General features: G+C 50.9%; 1 long non-coding RNA gene across 1 annotated transcript in view; it reads left to right on the forward strand.

Annotated features, from left to right (window-relative positions):
• The first annotated feature begins 10,533 nt into the window (after positions 1-10,533).
• Positions 10,534-18,741, forward strand: part of LOC140410246 (uncharacterized) — an 88,490-nt gene continuing 80,282 nt past the window's right edge. The window contains exon 1 of the long non-coding RNA XR_011940590.1: positions 10,534-10,617. This is a non-coding gene — a long non-coding RNA (uncharacterized lncRNA). The remainder of the gene's footprint in view (positions 10,618-18,741) is intronic.

Here is an 18,741-nt window from a genome sequence, read left to right on the forward strand (position 1 = left end):
ACAATACATCCCTGCCCTCATCAGAACACGGTCTGTCCACCTGTAACAATACATCCCTGCCTTCATCAGAACACGGTCTGTCCATCTGTAACAGTACATCCCTGTCCTCATCAGAACACTGTCTGTCCACCTGTAACAATACATCCCTGTCCTCATCAGAACACTGTCTGTCCACCTGTAACAATACATCCCTGCCCTCATCAGAACACGGTCTGTCCACCTGTAACAGTACATCCCTGTCCTCATCAGAACACGGTCTGTCCACCTGTAACAATACATCCCTGTCCTCATCAGATCACTGTCTGTCCACCTTTAACAATACATCCCTGTCCTCATCAGAACACGGTCTGTCCACCTGTAACAATACATCCCTGCCCTCATCAGAACACTGTCTGTCCACCTGTAACAATACAGCCCTGCCCTCATCAGAACACTGTCTGTCCACCTGTAACAATACATCCCTGCCCTCATCAGAACACGGTCTGTCCACCTGTAACAGTACATCCCTGTCCTCATCAGAACACTGTCTGTCCACCTGTAACAATACATGCCTGTCCTCATCAGAACATTGTATGTCCACCTGTAACAATACATCCCTGTCCTCATCAGAACACTGTCTGTCCACCTGTAACAATACATCCCTGCCCTCATCAGAACACTGTCTGTCCACCTGTAACAATACATCCCTGTCCTCATCAGAACACTGTCTGTCCACCTGTAACAATACATCCCTGTCCTCATCAGAACACGGTCTGTCCACCTGTAACAATACATCCCTGCCCTCATCAGAACACTGTCTGTCCACCTGTAACAATACATCCCTGCCCTCATCAGAACGCGGTCTGTCCACCTGTAACAATACATCCCTACCCTCATCAGAAAACCCTCTGTCCACCTGTAACAATACATCCCTGTCCTCATCAGAACACTGTCTGTCCACCTGTAACAGTACATCCCTGTCCTCATCAGAACACTGTCTGTCCACCTGTAACAATACATCCCTGTCCTCATCAAAAAATCATCTGTCCACCTGTAACAATACATCCCTGTCCTCATCAGAACACTGTCTGTCCACCTGTAACAATACATCCCTGTCCTCATCAGAACACTGTCTGTCCACCTGAAACAATACATCCCTGCCCTCATCGGAACACTGTCTGTCCACCTGTAACAATTCATCCCTGTTCTCATCAGAACACTGTCTGTGCACCTGTAACAATACATCCCTGCCCTCATCAGAACATTGTCTGTGCGCCTTTAACAAGACATCCCTGACCTCATCAGAACACTGTCTGTCCACCTGTAACAATACATCCCTGTCCTCATCAGAACACGGTCTGTCCACCTGTAACAATACATCCCTGCCCTCATCAGAACATTGTCTGTCCACCTGTAACAATACATCCCTGTCCTCATCAGAACACGGTCTGTCCACCTGTAACAATACATCCCTGCCCTCATCAGAACACTGTCTGTCCACCTGTAACAATACATCCCTGTCCTCATCAGAACACTGTCTGTCCACCTGTAACAATTCATCCCTGTTCTCATCAGAACACTGTCTGTCCACCTGTAACAATTCATCCCTGCCCTCATCAGAACACTGTCTGTCCACCTGTAACAATTCATCCCTGCCCTCATCAGAACACTGTCTGTCCACCTGTAACAATACATCCCTGTCCTCATCAGAACACTGTCTGTCCACCTGTAACAATACATCCCTGTCTTCATCAGAAAACCTTTTGCAATTAAGGCCAAAATTCATTTTCCACATTACAGATTTTTCTTCACATTAACGTTTTGCATTTCCTGTGTGAACACATTCACATCCCTGCATGGTGTCTACCCCTTTATAAAACTGATTTTCTCCAAGGAGGTGTTACCCACCCTTCTGTCACTCGATTTGACATTTCCTCACTTACTCTCCTCAAACCCACCAGAATATTAGACTTTCTATCTTACTGTGCCCTGAACAGCACTCAGGTTGAGTACAGTGCCTTCCACGCCAACCTAAAGTCTCAGATGATTGGAACATGCTGCTCAATCGCCTCAACGTGTTATTTTAACACATCCCAGCATTACGGTCCCGACCAGGTGTTCTGGCTGATTTGGGAACATGGACTCTCGAATTCGGAACGCCATATCTCACACTATCTTCCCAAGAAACAAAAAAGACAAACATTTCTGTGAAATCAGGTAGGAGTGGATAACGTCACAAACTCTTGTTCAGAATAAAACTACTGCTTACGGACACTGTGCTCCCGGAAGATTAACAGATGCTGCAAGATGGCTTTGAGGCTTTCTGGATCAAGCTGATCAAGAATAGTGGCAATGATTTTGTGAGGGTTATCCCCCTTGTCAGCTGGTGTTTCTGCAATGAAACAAAACTGTTTGACACTTCGAAAACAGTTTGGCATTTTTGAAGAGCAGTATCAACTTACATTCATACAGCTACTTTTGACGGAATGAATTGTCACACAGTGGTTTGACGTATCTTTGAAGAGCATATTAATCACGGGCTCACACAAGGTAAATTTAAAGAATTATAGCATGCGATTATTCAAAACTGTAATCTTTAAATAATAGAGTAAATGGTGACGCAGCAGGGACGATGAGGAAACTATTGTGCACGGTGGTTAGCACTGCTGCCTCACAGCGCACACCGCCTGGCACCGGGTTCAATTCCGGCCTTGATCGACTGCCTGTGTGGAGTTTGCACATTCTCCCTGTATCTGTGTGGATTTCCTTCGGGTGTTCAGTCTCCTCCCACAGACCGACGATGTGCAGGTTAGGGTCATAGGTCATTCTAAATTACTCCTGGGTGTCCAAAGGGTAGGTGGGTAACGGGGTTAAGGGATAGGGCGGAAGACTGGGCCTGGGTAGGGTGCTCTTTCGGTGTGCCGGTACAAACTCAATGGGCCAAATTGCCTCCTTCCGTGTTATAGAGATTCGATGATTCTATCTGAAGTCACATCTGGCAAGAGTCCATGATGGAAATGGCAGGGATATGAGGGTGTTCCAGGGTGCTGGGAGGATTTAGAAATATTGAGAGCTGAGCCATGAAGCAATTTCCACAATGCCAAATTTAAAATCGAAGTTAATTCCAGACCGGGAGCCAATTGGTCAGAGGGCCAGGAGGTCCTCGGTGCACGGGGCCAGGTGTGATTCTGTTTTAGATGGCAGATCCCAATTCCAGGTCAGGTTCCTGGATGGTTGTAGCAGCTAGTGCACGGGAATGACTTGCATTTCTGCAGCGCTCATCATATAATCTCAAGACTTTGCAACAACTTTTGAGCCAATGAGATCATTCTTGAAGATTAATCACTTTTGTACTGTGGAAACATTGAGTCAGTTTGCACAATAAAATACTCCCGCACATAGGAAGATGATCATTTTTAGACAGATGTTTGTTTCTGCAATATGAGTGAGAAATATATATTGTCAGATCCCTTTGCCAAGAGTGGCATGGCCTCATTCACCTGCTGCCTCAAATGGTAAAGAGGGCTTCAGATTACCATATCAGTGAATGGAAGGGAGCTGAAAGGTACAACACTCCCTCACCCCCGTACTGCCCCTTTCACAGTGCAGTGCTCACTAAGGGCAACAGATACGCGGGAATGTGGGAGTTCCCCTACAAGCCACTCACCATCTTGACTCTGAAATATATCTGCGTTCCTTCACTGTCACTGGGTCAATCTCCAGTAACTCTCTATCCCTCCCTAAAAACTCTTTGGATGTATCTACACCGCATATAATCCCTATAGTGCAGAAGGAGACCAGTAGGCCTATCGAGTTTGCACTGAGCCTCTGAAAGAGCACCCTTCCGAGGCCCACGCCCCACACCCAATAACCCCATCTAACGTTTTGGACACTAAGGGCAATTTATCATGGCCAATCCACCTAATCTGCACACCTTTGGACTGTGGGAGGAAACCGGAGCACCCGGAGGAAACACCACCCAGACTTGGAAATATATCGCCATTCCTTCACTGTCGCTGGGACAACATCCTGGAACTCCCTCCCTAACAGCCAGAGGGGGTACTTACACCTCAGGGACTGTAGTGGTTCAAGAAGGCATCTGAGCACCACCTTCTGAAGGGCAACTAGGGATGGGCAATAAATGCTGGCCCGCCCAGCGACGCCCACATCCCGTAAGTTCATTAAACAAAAAAGTAACCCAAGGTTGGATTCGAGCCCGGCTCCCTGACGCTGTGAGGTAGCAGTGCTAACCACTGTGCCACCCTGCAGCAGCAGGGCAGCAGGTCAAGAAAGCTCACCACCACCGTCTCAATTCCCAATTAGGGACAATAAATTATGATCTAGTCTTTGACACCTACATCCCATGAATTAATAAAATGAATGATGTCCGAGGTGTGAGAGACCTTCAGGAAAAGGAGCTGTGACCTACCCTGAGCGATGGAGACGTAGCTCGATATAATCTGCTCATATTCTGTCAGATCGCCTTCCTCTGTCAGGTCGAGGAGATGGTCCAGGTTTTGTCGGTGAGTCTTTACATTGTCTCTTTCACCGATTGGAGCAATCCCTGTAAGTCAAATGAAGATCAGTAGCAGAAATCCAAGATCAAATGTCCGTTAAATTTGTCCATGGCATCTTTGTCAAATCTACCCTCAGCTCCCACCTCTCCTGAACATTATGTATTGCTCTGCCTGTCCCATCCTTCCTTCATCTGTAGAAAACCTCCCATATTTCTACCTCTTATCAGGTCGGAAGAAGAGTCACACGGGCTAGAAACGTTAACACTCTTTCCAACTCCACAGATGCTGTGAGACCTGCTGTATGTTTCCAACATTTTGTGATTTTACTTCCAGCTGCTGAAGTGACCTCCCCCTCTCCCCCCCCCCCCCCCCCCCCCCACACACACACAAATCTTCCCGATATTCTCAGGGTTTGGAAAATGCTCAAGTTTTGAAACCGAGAATGTCTTGACTCATTGAAGTGTGGGTGAACTGAAGAGATGACGTACAAAGCAGAGCAAGGCAGGGGTTGTCAATAGTGGAGCGGAGCGGGGATTATCGAAAATATACATGAGCCTAGAATTAGAGGAATGCAGGAGGGCTGGAGGACTGCGGGTTTGAAACAACAGGGGGATTAGGAAAAATATATGATGATGAAAATGTTAAAAGGTTGAATAGCTGGTCAGTGGATCCCAGAGTGATAACAGAATACGGATTTGAGACCAGTTGGATGTCACGATTTAGAAGAATATTGCCTGGACTGGAAAATTGCAGCTGTGAGGGGAGATTGGAATCATAGAATTTACAGTGCAGAAGGAGGACATTCGGCCCATCGAGTCTACACCGGCCCCTGAAAGAGCACCCTACCTAAGCCCACACCTCCACCCTATCCCCGTAACCCAGCAACCCTACCTAACCTTTGGACACTACGGGGCAGATTAGCGTGACCAATCCACCTAACCTGCACATCTTTGGACTGTGGGAGGAAACCGCAGCACCGGGAGGAAACCCACGCACACACGGGGAGAACGTGCAGACTCCGCACAGACAGTGACCCAAGCCGGGAATCGAACATGGGACCCTGGAGCTGTGAAGCAGCAGTGCTACCCACTGCGCTACCCTGCTGCCCCATGGATAGGCTAGAGTTGTTTTAATTTGAACAGAGGAGGCTGAGATTGCGACCTAAATGATATGTGCAATGCTATGAGGGGCCCAGACACGGAAGACAGGACCAAATTGTTTCCTCATAGCCGAGGGTCAATTGCCAAGGGGTTAGATTGAAGGCAGGGGTATCTGAGGAAAGCCTTTTTCACTCTCCACACTTCATTATTTAAGTTGAGGCTGAAACAATCCAATCATTAAAGAGGTACCTGGACCTGCGTCTGAAGTGCTGGAAGCTACAAAGCGACCCAACAGGTTCTGGACAATGGGATTAAAATGAGTGGCTAGTTTCTTTTTCTCTCCCTCTTTTCTGACTAGCTCAGGCACGATGGGCTGAATGGCCTCTTTGTGCTCCGTAACCTCTCTCTGGTTCTAACCTGCTTATCAGCAGAACAATTCCCATCTTCCTGCTGTAGCCACCCGAGTTGGCCACTTCCCGACTTAAAATTGAGAACCGCAAAGGCTGAAGGGAAATTCAGCCAACACAGGCAGAAACTAGCAGGTGCAAGTTTACTGTGCATTAGACTCTGCAGAAATCCAGACAGCATCAACAAAAGCAGCCATCTGCATAGTAATGTAGCAGCCATCGACATAGTAATGAGCGATCCCCGGGAACAATCAAAACATTTTGAGGTAAACAAAGCCAAGCCAGACTCCTCGGCGCCAGCAGGAACCAACACAAAAGAGGTTAACGGACACTTAAAGACCGCCCAACGATCAGGGAACCGCTCCAGCATTGGAGAAATCGAACCAAGCGATTGGAACGAAGTCCAATCACTTGAAACCAGGTACGGGGTCCGCCCCGAAGGGCGGGAAGCCCCTGGGAACTATAAAGCAAAGCCCCCAAGTTCAAATCGTTCTTCTTGACAGGGTCACTCAGCAACGCGAAGCAACCCCTGAGACTGAACTGTCCGGCGGCCTTCAAGAAAGTAACTCTCAAGTCAACGCTCGCTACGAGATAGGCGCTCCTAGCTACCAGTCCATACCAGCTTTGAATCCCGCAGACTCAGAACCCGAACGAAAGGCCATTCGTTCCCCTGACCTGGTGGGCCAGTCCGAAGCTAAGTATTGGCCTGTTAGTTATAGAAATAGCCTAGAAAGTAGAGTTTATGCATGAGTAGCGATGTACTGTGTATAATAAATGTGCTTTGATTTGAATCTTACTAATTGGTGTGTTGAGTTGATCATTACTTGAACGTGAACCTCGTGGCGGTATCATAAAGATATCTGGCGACTCGAGAGCAAAGGGTATAAAACAGAGCCAATTGAACCAACCAAAAGTTAGCAACACTGCATTACTTACGTTGAATATCCTTTCTGAAGACGAAGAACTGATTGAAGAAGAAGGCAAGAAGATTGTCATCACACCGCTGAAGGAGATCACTGATCCTCTGCCGTGAACTCTTCTGACCTCCGGAGGCCTTAACTGGATACAAAGTAAAAAATATTTGTCAGAGTGCATTGGCTCTCTAACACCCGCACTAAAAGACTGAACATAAATGAGGTAGAGATGAAGAAAGGATGGAAGCGTGTGAGTGAGGGTAAAGGGATCCACAGAAGGGAGGAAGGCAGGAAAGTAGTTGGAATTGCATAGAACAAAGAACAGGGAGACTGGTAATTTAGCTCGTCAGAACATAGAACATACAGTGCAGAAGGAGGTAATTCGGCCCATCGAGTCTGCACCCACCCACTTAAACCCTCACTCCCACCCTATCCCCGTAACCCAATAACCCCTCCTAACCTTTTTGGTCACTAAGGGCAATTTATCATGGCCAATCCACCTAACCTGCACGTCTTTGGACTGTGGGAGGAAACCGGAGCACCCGGAGGAAACCCACGCAGACGCGGGGAGAACGTGCAGACTCCGCACAGACAGTGACCCAGCCGGGAATCGAACCTGGGACCCTGGCGCTGTGAAGCCACAGTGCTAACCACTTGTGCTACCGTGCTGCCCCGTCAGTCTGGGCTGCTGTTTAAACCTCTCACAAGTCTTGCATTCTCATGTTCTCATTGCAACCTCGAAGCCAATCTTTCCGTTCAATTTCCTAAAGCTCTCCCGAGTTCCCTTTTGAACATCTTTAAGCTACTTGGTCGAAACACGTCCTGCGCTAATGACCTATCGTTCTAATCCCTTTCTTACTGAAGAAGTGCGCACTCCATTTTATGTATGTATTAGTCACCATTTCACATCGGTGGAACTAGGTGTCCTTTCTACCATAAATGGCAACGTTCTCTCCAGATCTACCCTCTCCAACTCACTCGGCATTTTCCAGAAATATTATTCTTTCAAATCTCTGCGAAGCATTATCTTTCTGTAGAAAACGATCAGCACCTATTCACTTCGAAGGATAATAGAATCACAGATAATTCATGGCCCAGCAGGAGATCACTTGGCCTATCGGGACTCTCCTGGCTGAAAGAAAGACTCACCTAACCACATCGTACTTTCCAGCAGTTGGTCTGTATCCTTGTACATTCCGCTGCTTGAGGTGCCTGCCAGAAAACGTCTAAACGGGCTCTTTCTCTACCATCTTTTTGCGAAGTGAGTTCCTGTCTTCCACCACCTTCTGGGTGAAACCAAAATCCTCCCCCCCCCCCCCCATCTTTCTAAATTCTCTTTTGTCCTCTGTCCAATCTACTAAAGTTAATATGCCCCTCGCATCCACTCTATCCAGGCCCCTCACAATCTGGTCCATCTCAGTCACGTCTTCTCTCAGCCTCTTCTGTTCGAAGGGATACAGTGGCAGCTTTTGGCAATCTTTCTTCATAGCTGTCATTTCCCAATCCTAGGTGACAACATCCATTTAAATCTCCTCTGCATCGTTTCTACAGTAATGACTTATCTTCGAGATTGAGGTGACCAGAAATGCGCACAAGTTGTGGACTAACTGATGTTTTATATAGTTGCAGCATAAACTCCCTGCTCTTACATCCTATACCTCGGCAAAAAAAGGAACTACCTACTCAGCTATCCTACGACCTTGAGTGTTCTGTACACATCCACGACAAGGAAGTGTCATTTGAGAGTGCCTTTAAGAAGTGGATGTTTAAGCAATGTACCTTTAAGAAATGCAGTGATGCCAGAGTGTGGGTGGAGCTGGGCTTTAGATCAGCCATTTTGCAGTTTTTAGTTCCAGTTTGAAAAAGAGCTTGGGAGTGTCTGTGTTTTGCAGTGAGCTGGATCTTCTGTGATCTCTGCCATGAAAGACTATCTCTGGATCATTTGGGTGATTTAAACTCATAATAGTAAAGCCTTTAACCGGATGTGTTTCTGTTTAAAGGTGTTAAGTCTCATGGATGTTGAAAGGAATAACTGAAGGATTATTTAGTGTTGTAATATTTTTGGGGTTATCTTTGAAGGGGGTGTTAAGAGATACAATGTTTATTTAAAAGGGTTAAGTTGAGTTCATGGAATAAACATTGTTTTATGTTTAAAAACCATTTGTCCATAATTGCTGTGTCACACCTGGGGAACAAGCCGTGTGCTCGGAAAAGCAACAAATACATTAAAGGGGGAGGTTGGTTGAACTCCATGATACATTTTGGGGTTCTGAAAAGTCCTCTCCCATAACAGAGGGAAGGAAGTGATGCGTGAAGGTGTGATAGAAGAACGATACGATGGAAGAAAAAGTGAAGGGAAGGAGAGAAAGAATATAGAGAAGGGAATAAGGGTTCAGACAGCGAAGGGGGAAGGAATGGGGTAGGGAAGGAAAGAATGAAGTAATGAATGATGAAAGGAAGGGAACAAAGAGAGAAGCTAACAAAGAGAGGACAGGAGGATGAAAATGTGGAGTGAAGATTCAGTGGACACAAGGAAGCTCGGAGGGAAGCAGAGAACATTAAAAGTCTCCAATGGAGGACTGGGGAGCAAAAATACAAAATCTCCACATTCCTTTCGCCAAGCAATGATTGAATTCAACAAAACTCTGAAGTTAAGGACAGGGCCCGACATACAGAGGACCAAGTCTCTGAAGGTAAACATGTGCTTCAAGACGAACTGAAGGTGTGAAGAGTCGAAGCTGTTCAGAATTTCTTCAATCGTCCCTCGAGGATTATCTTCACCCTTGGACTCCATTGCTGTGGGGGAGAAAAATAAAAATTGAGGGACTCATCTCCCGAATTTGTCAAATCAAAGATCAGAGGCCACATGAACAGCAACAGGACAAGGAGTAACGTCAAGCATTAGGAACGACTGTAGGTGAGAATGATCTGTATCAATCGCAGCAACTCACCTATATCCTGACCCACTACCTCTTCAACAGAACAGAAGCTGCATTTAGCTCCAAATCACATAATTGTTAAGGTGCAGAACGAGGCCATTCCGCCCATCTGGGATGCCCCTTTGTTACCTCCTTGCTGGACATCAGGTCGCCCTCAAAGTTTTTACAGCCAGTTAATGACATTTTAGAAAATGGGTGTTCCCTGCTGGAAAGTGAAGAGAGCCAGCCCCAATCATTTATTACTTTTAAAATACTGCTGAAGCTGAAAGGATTTGCCAGAGGACACCGCTGATAAGCCACCTGCCCTCAGACTTACGTTTGTACGCCATGTTTTACACGATAAAGACAGACGCGGAAGTGGGTTGGCAAGGGAGAGACAGAGTGTAGGGGATTGGGCTGGCGAGACGTCAGGAGATTGAGAGATTTTAAACGTGGATTCGGGATAGGGAGCCTGAGTGAGACTGAATCTCAATACATTAATTCTTGAATCCCTGGTTGGGTGCAAATTTTTTGTCATAAAGTCAATGTTTATCACTGATGCAATGTCCACTGTGCAAATGTTTTTCTGGTAATAAGGGTAAAGAGCAATGGAACGATATCTGTTACTCTTTAACTGACTGATAAGCTTGTTCGCTATTTACAACCATGTCAGTGGGATTTTAACAGCATTCTTGCCTCGCAGATCGAGGGCCAGGCACACTGCAGAGATCTGAGGGCAATGGTCCTGAATTTGTATTTTTGGTGAACAGTGCTGAAGAATGGTAATCTGTCTGAGGGTCAGTGCTGAGGGAGCGCTGCCCTGTCTGAGGGTCAGTGCTGAGGGAGTGCTGCCCTGTCTGAGGGTCAGTGCTGAGGGTGTTGGAGGGTCAGCACTGAGGGAGCGCTGCCCTGTCTGAGGGTCAGTGCTGAGGGAGCGCTGCCCTGTCTCAGGGTCAGTGCTGAGGGAGTGCAGGCCTGTCTGAGGGTCAGTGCTGAGGGAGCGCTGCTCTGTCTGAGGGTCAGTGCTGAGGGAGTGCTGCACTGTCAGAGGGTCAGTGCTGAGGGAGCGCTGCCCTGTCTGAGGGTCAGTGCTGAGGGAGCGCTGCCCTGTCTGAGGGTCAGTGCTGAGGGAGCGCTGCCCTGTCTGAGGGTCAGTGCTGAGGGAGCGCTGCACTGTCAGAGGGTCAGTACTGAGGGAGTGCTGCACTGTCTGAGGGTCAGTGCTGAGGGAGCGCTGCCCTGTCTGAGAGTCAGTGCTGAGGGAGCGCTGCCCTGTCTGAGGGTCAGTGCTGAGGGAGCGCTGCCCTGTCTGAGGGTCAGTGCTGAGGGTGTTGGAGGATCTGCACTGAGGGAGCGCTGCTCTGTCTGAGGATCAGTGCTGAGGGAGCGCTGCTCTGTCTGAGGGTCAGTGCTGAGGGAGTGCAGGCCTGTCTGAGGGTCAGTGCTGAGGGAGCGCTGCCCTGTCTGAGGGTCAGTGATGAGGGAGTGCTGCACTGTCTGAGGGTCAGTACTGAGGGTGTTGGAGGATCTGCACTGAGGGAGTGCTGCACTGTCTGAGGGTCAGTGCTGAGGGAGCGCTGCCCTGTCTGAGGGTCAGTGATGAGGGAGTGCTGCACTGTCTGAGGGTCAGTACTGAGGGTGTTGGAGGATCTGCACTGAGGGAGCGCTGCTCTGTCTGAGGGTCAGTGCTGAGGGAGCGCTGCCCTGTCTGAGGGTCAGTGCTGAGGGTGTTGGAGGATCTGCACTGAGGGAGTGCTGTACTGTCTGAGGGTCAGTGCTGAGGGAGTGCAGGCCTGTCTGAGGGTCAGTGCTGAGGGAGTGCTGCACTGTCAGAGGGTCAGTACTGAGGGAGTGCTGCACTGTCAGAGAGTCAGTACTGAGGGAGTGCTGCACTGTCTGAGGGTCAGTGCTGAGGGAGTGCAGGCCTGTCTGAGGGTCAGTGCTGAGGGTGTTGGAGGATCTGCACTGAGGGAGCGCTGCTCTGTCTGAGGGTCAGTGCTGAGGGAGCGCTGCCCTGTCTGAGGGTCAGTGCTGAGGGAGCGCTGCTCTGTATGAGGGTCAGTGCTGAGGGAGCGCAGCTCTGTCTGAGGGTCAGTGCTGAGGGAGCGCAGCTCTGTCTGAGGGTCAGTGCTGAGGGAGCGCTGCTCTGTCTGAGGGTCAGTAATGAGGGAGCGCTGCTCTGTCTGAGGGTCAGTACTGAGGGAGCGCTGCTCTGTCTGAGGGTCAGTGCTGAGGGAGCGCAGCTCTGTCTGAGGGTCAGTGCTGAGGGAGCGCTGCTCTGTCTGAGGGTCAGTGCTGAGAGAGCGCTGCTCTGTCTGAGGGTCAGTGCTGAGGGTGTTGGAGGGTCAGTGCTGAGGGAGCGCTGCTCTGTCTGAGGGTCAGTGCTGAGGGAGAGCTGCCCTGTCTGAGGGTCAGTGCTGAGGGTGTTGGAGGGTCAGTGCTGAGGGTGTTGGAGGGTCAGTGCTGAGGGAGCGCTGCTCTGTCTGAGGGTCAGTGCTGAGGGTGTTGGAGGGTCAGCACTGAGGGAGCGCTGCTCTGTCTGAGGGTCAGTGCTGAGGGTGTTGGAGGGTCAGCACTGAGGGAGCGCTGCTCTGTCAGAAGGCGTTGGAGGGTAAGCTTATCTCTCAGAGGGTCAGTGCTGAGGATATTGGAGGGTCAGAACTGCAGCAGGGCTGATATATCAGATGGTCAGTGTTGGGAGTGTTCGGGGGTCTCCACTAAGGCAGGGCTGATCTGTTGGAGGGTCAGTGCTGAGGGTATTGGGAGAGTCAGCACTGAGTGAGAGTTGAACATGCAGAGAGTGATGGAGGGTCACCACTGAGGGAGCCCTGATCTGTCAGAGGGTGTTGGAGGGTTAGAACTGAGGAAGTGCTGCTCTGTCAGAGAGTCTGTACTGAGGGAGTGCCGTAGTGTCAGAGAGTCAGTACTGAGGGAGTGCTGCACTGTCAGAGTGTGAGTACTGAGGGAGTGCTGCACTGTCACAGAGTCAGTATTGAGCGAGTGTTGCACTGTCAGAGAGTCAGTACTGAGGGAGTGCTTCACGGTCAGAGAGTCAGTACTGAGGGAGAGCTGCACTGTCAGAGGGTCAGTACTGAGGGAACGCTGCACTGTCAGAGGGTCAGTACTGAGGGAGTGCTGCACTGTCAGAGGGTCAGCACTGAGGCAGTGCTGCACTGCTGGAGTGTTAGTACTGAGGGAGTGCTGCACTGTCAGAGGGTTAGTACTGAGGGAGTGCTGCACTGTCAGAGAGTCTGTACTGAGGGAGTGCTGCACTGTCAGAGTGTGAGTACTGAGGGAGTGCTGCACTGTCAGAGAGTCAGTATAGAGCGAGTGTTGCACTGTCAGAGAGTCAGTATTGAGCGAGTGTTGCACTGTCAGAGAGTCAGTACTGAGGGAGTGCTGCACTGTCAGAGAGTCAGTACTGAGGGAGTGCTGCACTGTCAGAGAGTCAGTACTGAGGGAGTGCTGCACTGTCAGAGGGTCAGTACTGAGGGAGTGCTGCACTGTCAGAGGGTCAGTACTGAGGGAGTGCTGCACTGTCGGAGGGTCAGTACTGTGGGAGTGCTGCACTGTCAGAGGGTCAGCACTGAGGCAGTGCTGCACTGCTGGAGTGTTAGTACTGAGGGAGTGCTGCACTGTCGGAGGGTTAGTACTGAGGGAGTGCTGCACTGTCAGAGGGTCAGTACTGAGGGAGTGCTGCACTGTCAGAGAGTCAGTATTGAGCGAGTGTTGCACTGTCAGAGGGTCAGTACTGAGGGAGTGCTGCACTGTCAGAGAGTCAGTACTGAGGGAGTGCTGCACGGTCAGAGAGTCAGTACTGAGGGAGTGCTGCACTGTCAGAGAGTCAGTACTGAGGGAGTGCTGCACTGACAGAAACTCAACATTGAGGCAGTGCTGCACTGCTGGAGTGTTAGTACTGAGGGAGTGCTGCACTGTCGGAGGGTTAGTGCTGAGGGAGTGCTGCACTGTCAGAGGGTCTGTACTGAGGGAGTGCTGCACTGTCAGAGAGTCAGTATTGAGCGAGTGTTGCACTGTCAGAGAGTCAGTACTGAGGGCGTGCTGCACTGTCAGAGAGTCAGTACTGAGGGAGTGCTGCACTCCTGGGGTGTTAGTACTGAGGGAGTGCTGCACTGTCAGAGAGTCAGTAATGAGGGAGTGCTGCACTGTCAGAGGGTCAGTACTGAGGGAGTGCTGCACTGTCAGAGGGTCAGTACTGAGGGAGTGCTGCACTGTCAGAGGGTCAGTACTGAGGGAGTGCTGCACTGTCAGAGACTCAGTACTGAGGGAGTGCTGCACTGGCAGAGAGTCAGTATTGAGCGAGAGTTGCACTGTCAGAGAGTCAGTACTGAGGGAGTGCTGCACTGTCAGAGGGTCAGTACTGAGGGAGTGCTGCACTGTCAGAGGGTCAGTACTGAGGGAGTGCTGCACTGTCAGAGAGTCAGTACTGAGGGAGTGCTGCACTGTCAGAGGGTCAGTACTGAGGGAGTGCTGCACTGTCAGAGGGTCAGTACTGAGGGAGTGCTTCACTGTCAGAGGGTCAGTACTGAGGGAGTGCCGCACTGTCAGAGGGTCAGTACTGAGGGAGTGCCGCAGTGTCAGAGAGTCAGAACTGAGGGAGTGCTGCACTGTCAGAGAGTCAGTATTGAGCGAGTGTTGCACTGTCAGAGAGTCAGTACTGAATGAGTGCTGCACTGTCAGAGTGTGAGTACTGAGGGAGTGCTGCACTGTCAGAGAGTCAGTACTGAGGGAGTGCTACACTGTCAGAGTGTGAGTGCTGAGGGAGCGCTGCACTGTCAGAGTGGGAGTACTGAGGGAGTGCTGCACTGTCAGAGTGTGAGTACTGAGGGAGTGCTGCACTGTCAGAGAGTCAGTACTGAGGGAGTGCTACACTGTCAGAGTGTGAGTGCTGAGGGAGCGCTGCACTGTCAGAGTGGGAGTACTGAGGGAGTGCTGCACTGTCAGAGAGTCAGTACTGAGGGAGTGCTGCACTGTCAGAGGGTCAGTACTGAGGGAGTGCTGCACTGTCAGAGGGTCAGTACTGAGGGAGTGCTGCACTGTCAGAGAGTCTGTACTGAGGGAGTGCTGCACTGTCAGAGAGTCAGTACTGAGGGAGTGCTGCAATGTCAGAGAGTCAGTACTGAGGGAGTGCTGCACTGTCTGAGAGTCAGTACTGACGGAGTGCTGCACTGTCAGAGGGTCAGTACTGAGGGAGTGCTGCACTGTCACAGAGTCTGTACTGAGGGAGTGCTGCACTGTCAGAGGGTCAGTACTGAGGGAGTGCCGCACTGCTGGAGTGTTAGTACTGAAGGAGCGCTGCACTGTCAGAGAGTCAGTACTGAGGGAGTGCTGCACTGTCAGAGAGTCAGGACTGAGGGAGTGCTGCACTGTCGGATGGTCAGTACTGAGGGAGTGCTGAACTGCCAGAGAGTCAGTACTGAGGCAGTGCTGAACTGTCAGAGAGTCAGTAGTGAGGGAGTGCTGCACTGACAGAGAGTCCGTACTGAGGGAGTGCTGCACTGTCAGAGGGTCAGTACTGAGGGAGTGCTGCACTGTCAGAGGGTCAGTACTGAGGGAGTGCTGCACTGTCAGAGGGTCAGTACTGAGGGCGTGCTGCACTGTCAGGGGTCTGTACTGAGGCAGTGCTGCACTATCAGAGAGTCAGTACTGAGGGAGTGCTGCACTGTCAGGGGATGTACTGAGGCAGCGCAGCACTGTCAGAGAGTCAGTACTGAAGGAGTGCTGCACTGTCAGAGGGTCAGTACTGAGGGAGTGCTGCAATGTTGGAGTGTTAGTACTGAGGGAGTGTTGCACTGTCAGAGGGTCAGTACTGAGGGAGTTCTGCACTGCAAGAGTGTTTGTACTGAGGGAGTGCTGCACTGCCAGAGGGTCAGTACTGAGGGAGTGCTGCACTGGCAAAGGGTCAGTACTGAGGGAGTACTGCACTGTCAGAGGGTCAGTACTGAGGGAGTGTTGCACTGTCAGAGGGTCAGTACTGAGGGAGTGCTGCACTTTCAGAGAGTCAGTACTGAGGGAGCGCTGCACTGTCAGAGGGTCAGTACTGAGGGAGTGCTGCACTGTCAGAGGGTCAGTACTGAGGGAGTGCTGCACTGTCAGAGGGTCAGTACTGAGGGAGTGCTGCACTGTCAGAGAATCTGTGCTGAGGGAGTGCTGCAATGTCAGAGAGTCAGAACTGAGGGAGTGCTGCACTGCTGGAGTGTTAGTACTGAGGGAGTGCTGCACTGTCAGAGAGTCTGTACTGAGGGAGTGCTGCACTGCTGGAGTGTTAGTACTGAGGGAGTCTTGCACTGTCAGAGAGTCAGTACTGAGGGAGTGCTGCACTGTCAGAGAGTCAGTACTCAGGGAGTGCTGCACTGTCAGAGAGTCAGTACTGAGGGAGTGCTGCAATGTCAGAGAGTCAGTACTGAGGGAGTGCTGCAATGTCAGAGAGTCAGTACTGAGGGAGTGCTGCACTGTCTGAGAGTCAGTACTGACGGAGTTTCGCACTGTCAGAGGGTCAGTACTGAGGGAGTGCTGTACTGTCAGAGTGTCAGTACTGAGGGAGGGCTGCACTGTCAGAGGGTCAGTACTGAGGGAGTGCTGCACTGTCACAGAGTCTGTACTGAGGGAGTGCTGCACTGTCAGAGAGTCAGTACTGAGGGAGTGCAGCACTGTCAGAGGGTCAGTACTGAGGGAGTGCTGCACTGTCACAGAGTCTGTACTGAGGGAGTGCTGCACTGTCAGAGGGTCAGTACTGAGGGAGTGCTGCACTGTCAGAGGGTCAGCACTGAGGGAGTGTTGCACTGCTGGAGAGTTAGTACTGAGGGAGTGTTGCACTGTCAGAGAGTCTGTACTGAGGGAGTGCTGCACTGTCAGAGAGTCAGTACTGAGGGAGCGCTGCACTGTCGGATGGTCAGTACTGAGGGAGTGCTGAACTGTCAGAGAGTCAGTACTGAGGCAGTGCTGAACTGTCAGAGAGTCAGTCCTGAGGGAGTGCTGCACTGTCAGAGAGTCCGTACTGAGGGAGTGCTGCACTGTCAGAGGGTCAGTACTGAGGGAGTGCTGCACTGTCAGAGGGTCAGTACTGAGGGAGTGCTGCACTGTCAGAGGGTCAGTACTGAGGGAGTGCTGCACTGCCAGAGAGTCAGTACTGAGGGAGTGCTGCACTGTCAGAGGGTCAGTACTGAGGGAGTGCTGCAATGTTGGAGTGTTAGTACTGAGGGAGTGTTGCACTGTCAGAGGGTCAGTACTGAGGGAGTTCTGCACTGCAAGAGTGTTTGTACTGAGGGAGTGCTGCACTGCCAGAGGGTCAGTACTGAGGGAGTGCTGTCCTGCAAAGGGTCAGTACTGAGGGAGTGCTGCACTGTCAGAGGGTCAGTACTGAGGGAGTGTTGCACTGTCAGAGGGTCAGTACTGAGGGAGTGCTGCACTGTCAGAGGGTCAGTACTGAGGGAGTGCTGCACTGTCAGAGGGTCAGTACTGAGGGAGTGCTGCACTGTCAGAGAATCTGTACTGAGGGAGTGCTGCAATGTCAGAGAGTCAGTACTGAGGGAGTGCTGCACTGCTGGAGTGTTAGTACTGAGGGAGTGCTGCACTGTCAGAGAGTCTGTACTGAGGGAGTGCTGCACTGTCAGAGAGTCAGTACTGAGGGAGTGCTGCACTGTCAGAGAGTCTGTACTGAGGGAGTGCTGCACTGCTGGAGTGTTAGTACTGAGGGAGTGTTGCACTGTCAGAGAGTCAGTACTGAGGGAGTGCTGCACTGTCAGAGAGTCAGTACTCAGGGAGTGCTGCACTGTCAGAGAGTCAGTACTGAGGGAGTGCTGCAATGTCAGAGAGTCAGTACTGAGGGAGTGCTGCAATGTCAGAGAGTCGGTACTGAGGGAGTGCTGCACTGTCTGAGAGTCAGTACTGACGGAGTGCCGCACTGTCAGAGAGTCAGTACTGAGGGAGTGCTGCAATGTCAGAGAGTCAGTACTGAGGGAGTGCTGCACTGTCTGAGAGTCAGTACTGACGGAGTGCCGCACTGTCAGAGGGTTAGTACTGAGGGAGTGCTGTACAGTCAGAGTGTCAGTACTGATGGAGGGCTGCATTGTCAGAGGGTCAGTACTGAGGGAGTGCTGCACTGTCACAGAGTCTGTACTGAGGGAGTGCTGCACTGTCAGAGAGTCAGTACTGAGGGAGTGCAGCACTGTCAGAGGGTCAGTACTGAGGGAGTGCTGCACTGTCACAGAGTCTGTACTGAGGGAGTGCTGCACTGTCAGAGGGTCAGTACTGAGGGAGTGCTGCACTGTCAGAGGGTCAGCACTGAGGGAGTGTTGCACTGCTGGAGTGTTAGTACTGAGGGAGTGTTGCACTGTCAGAGAGTCTGTACTGAGGGAGTGCTGCACTGTCAGAGAGTCTGTACTGAGGGAGCGCTGCACTGTCAGAGGGTTTGTACTGAGGGAGTACTGCACTGTCAGTGGATGTACTGAGGCAGTGCTGCACTGTCAGAGAGTCAGTACTGAGAGAGTGCTGCACTGTCAGAGGGTCAGTACTGAGGGAGTGCTGCACTGTCAGAGAGTCAGTACTGAGGGAGTGCTGCACTGCTGGAGTGTTAGTACTGAGGGAGTGCTGCACTGTCAGAGAGTCTGTACTGAGGGAGTGCTGCACTGTCAGAGAGTCAGTACTGAGGGAGTGCTGCACTGTCAGAGAGTCTGTACTGAGAGAGTGCCGCACTGTCAGAGGGTCAGTACTGAGGGAGTGCTGCACTGTCAGAGAGTCTGTACTGAGAGAGTGCCGCACTGTCAGAGGGTCAGTACTGAGGGAGTGCTGCACTGTCAGAGGGTCAGTACTGAGGGAGTGCTGCACTGTCAGAGAGTCAGTACTGAGAGAGTGCTGCACTGTCAGAGGGTCAGTACTGAGGGAGTGCT

This window comes from Scyliorhinus torazame, chromosome 4, assembly GCF_047496885.1.
Source record: "Scyliorhinus torazame isolate Kashiwa2021f chromosome 4, sScyTor2.1, whole genome shotgun sequence".
Lineage (NCBI taxonomy): Eukaryota > Metazoa > Chordata > Chondrichthyes > Carcharhiniformes > Scyliorhinidae > Scyliorhinus > Scyliorhinus torazame.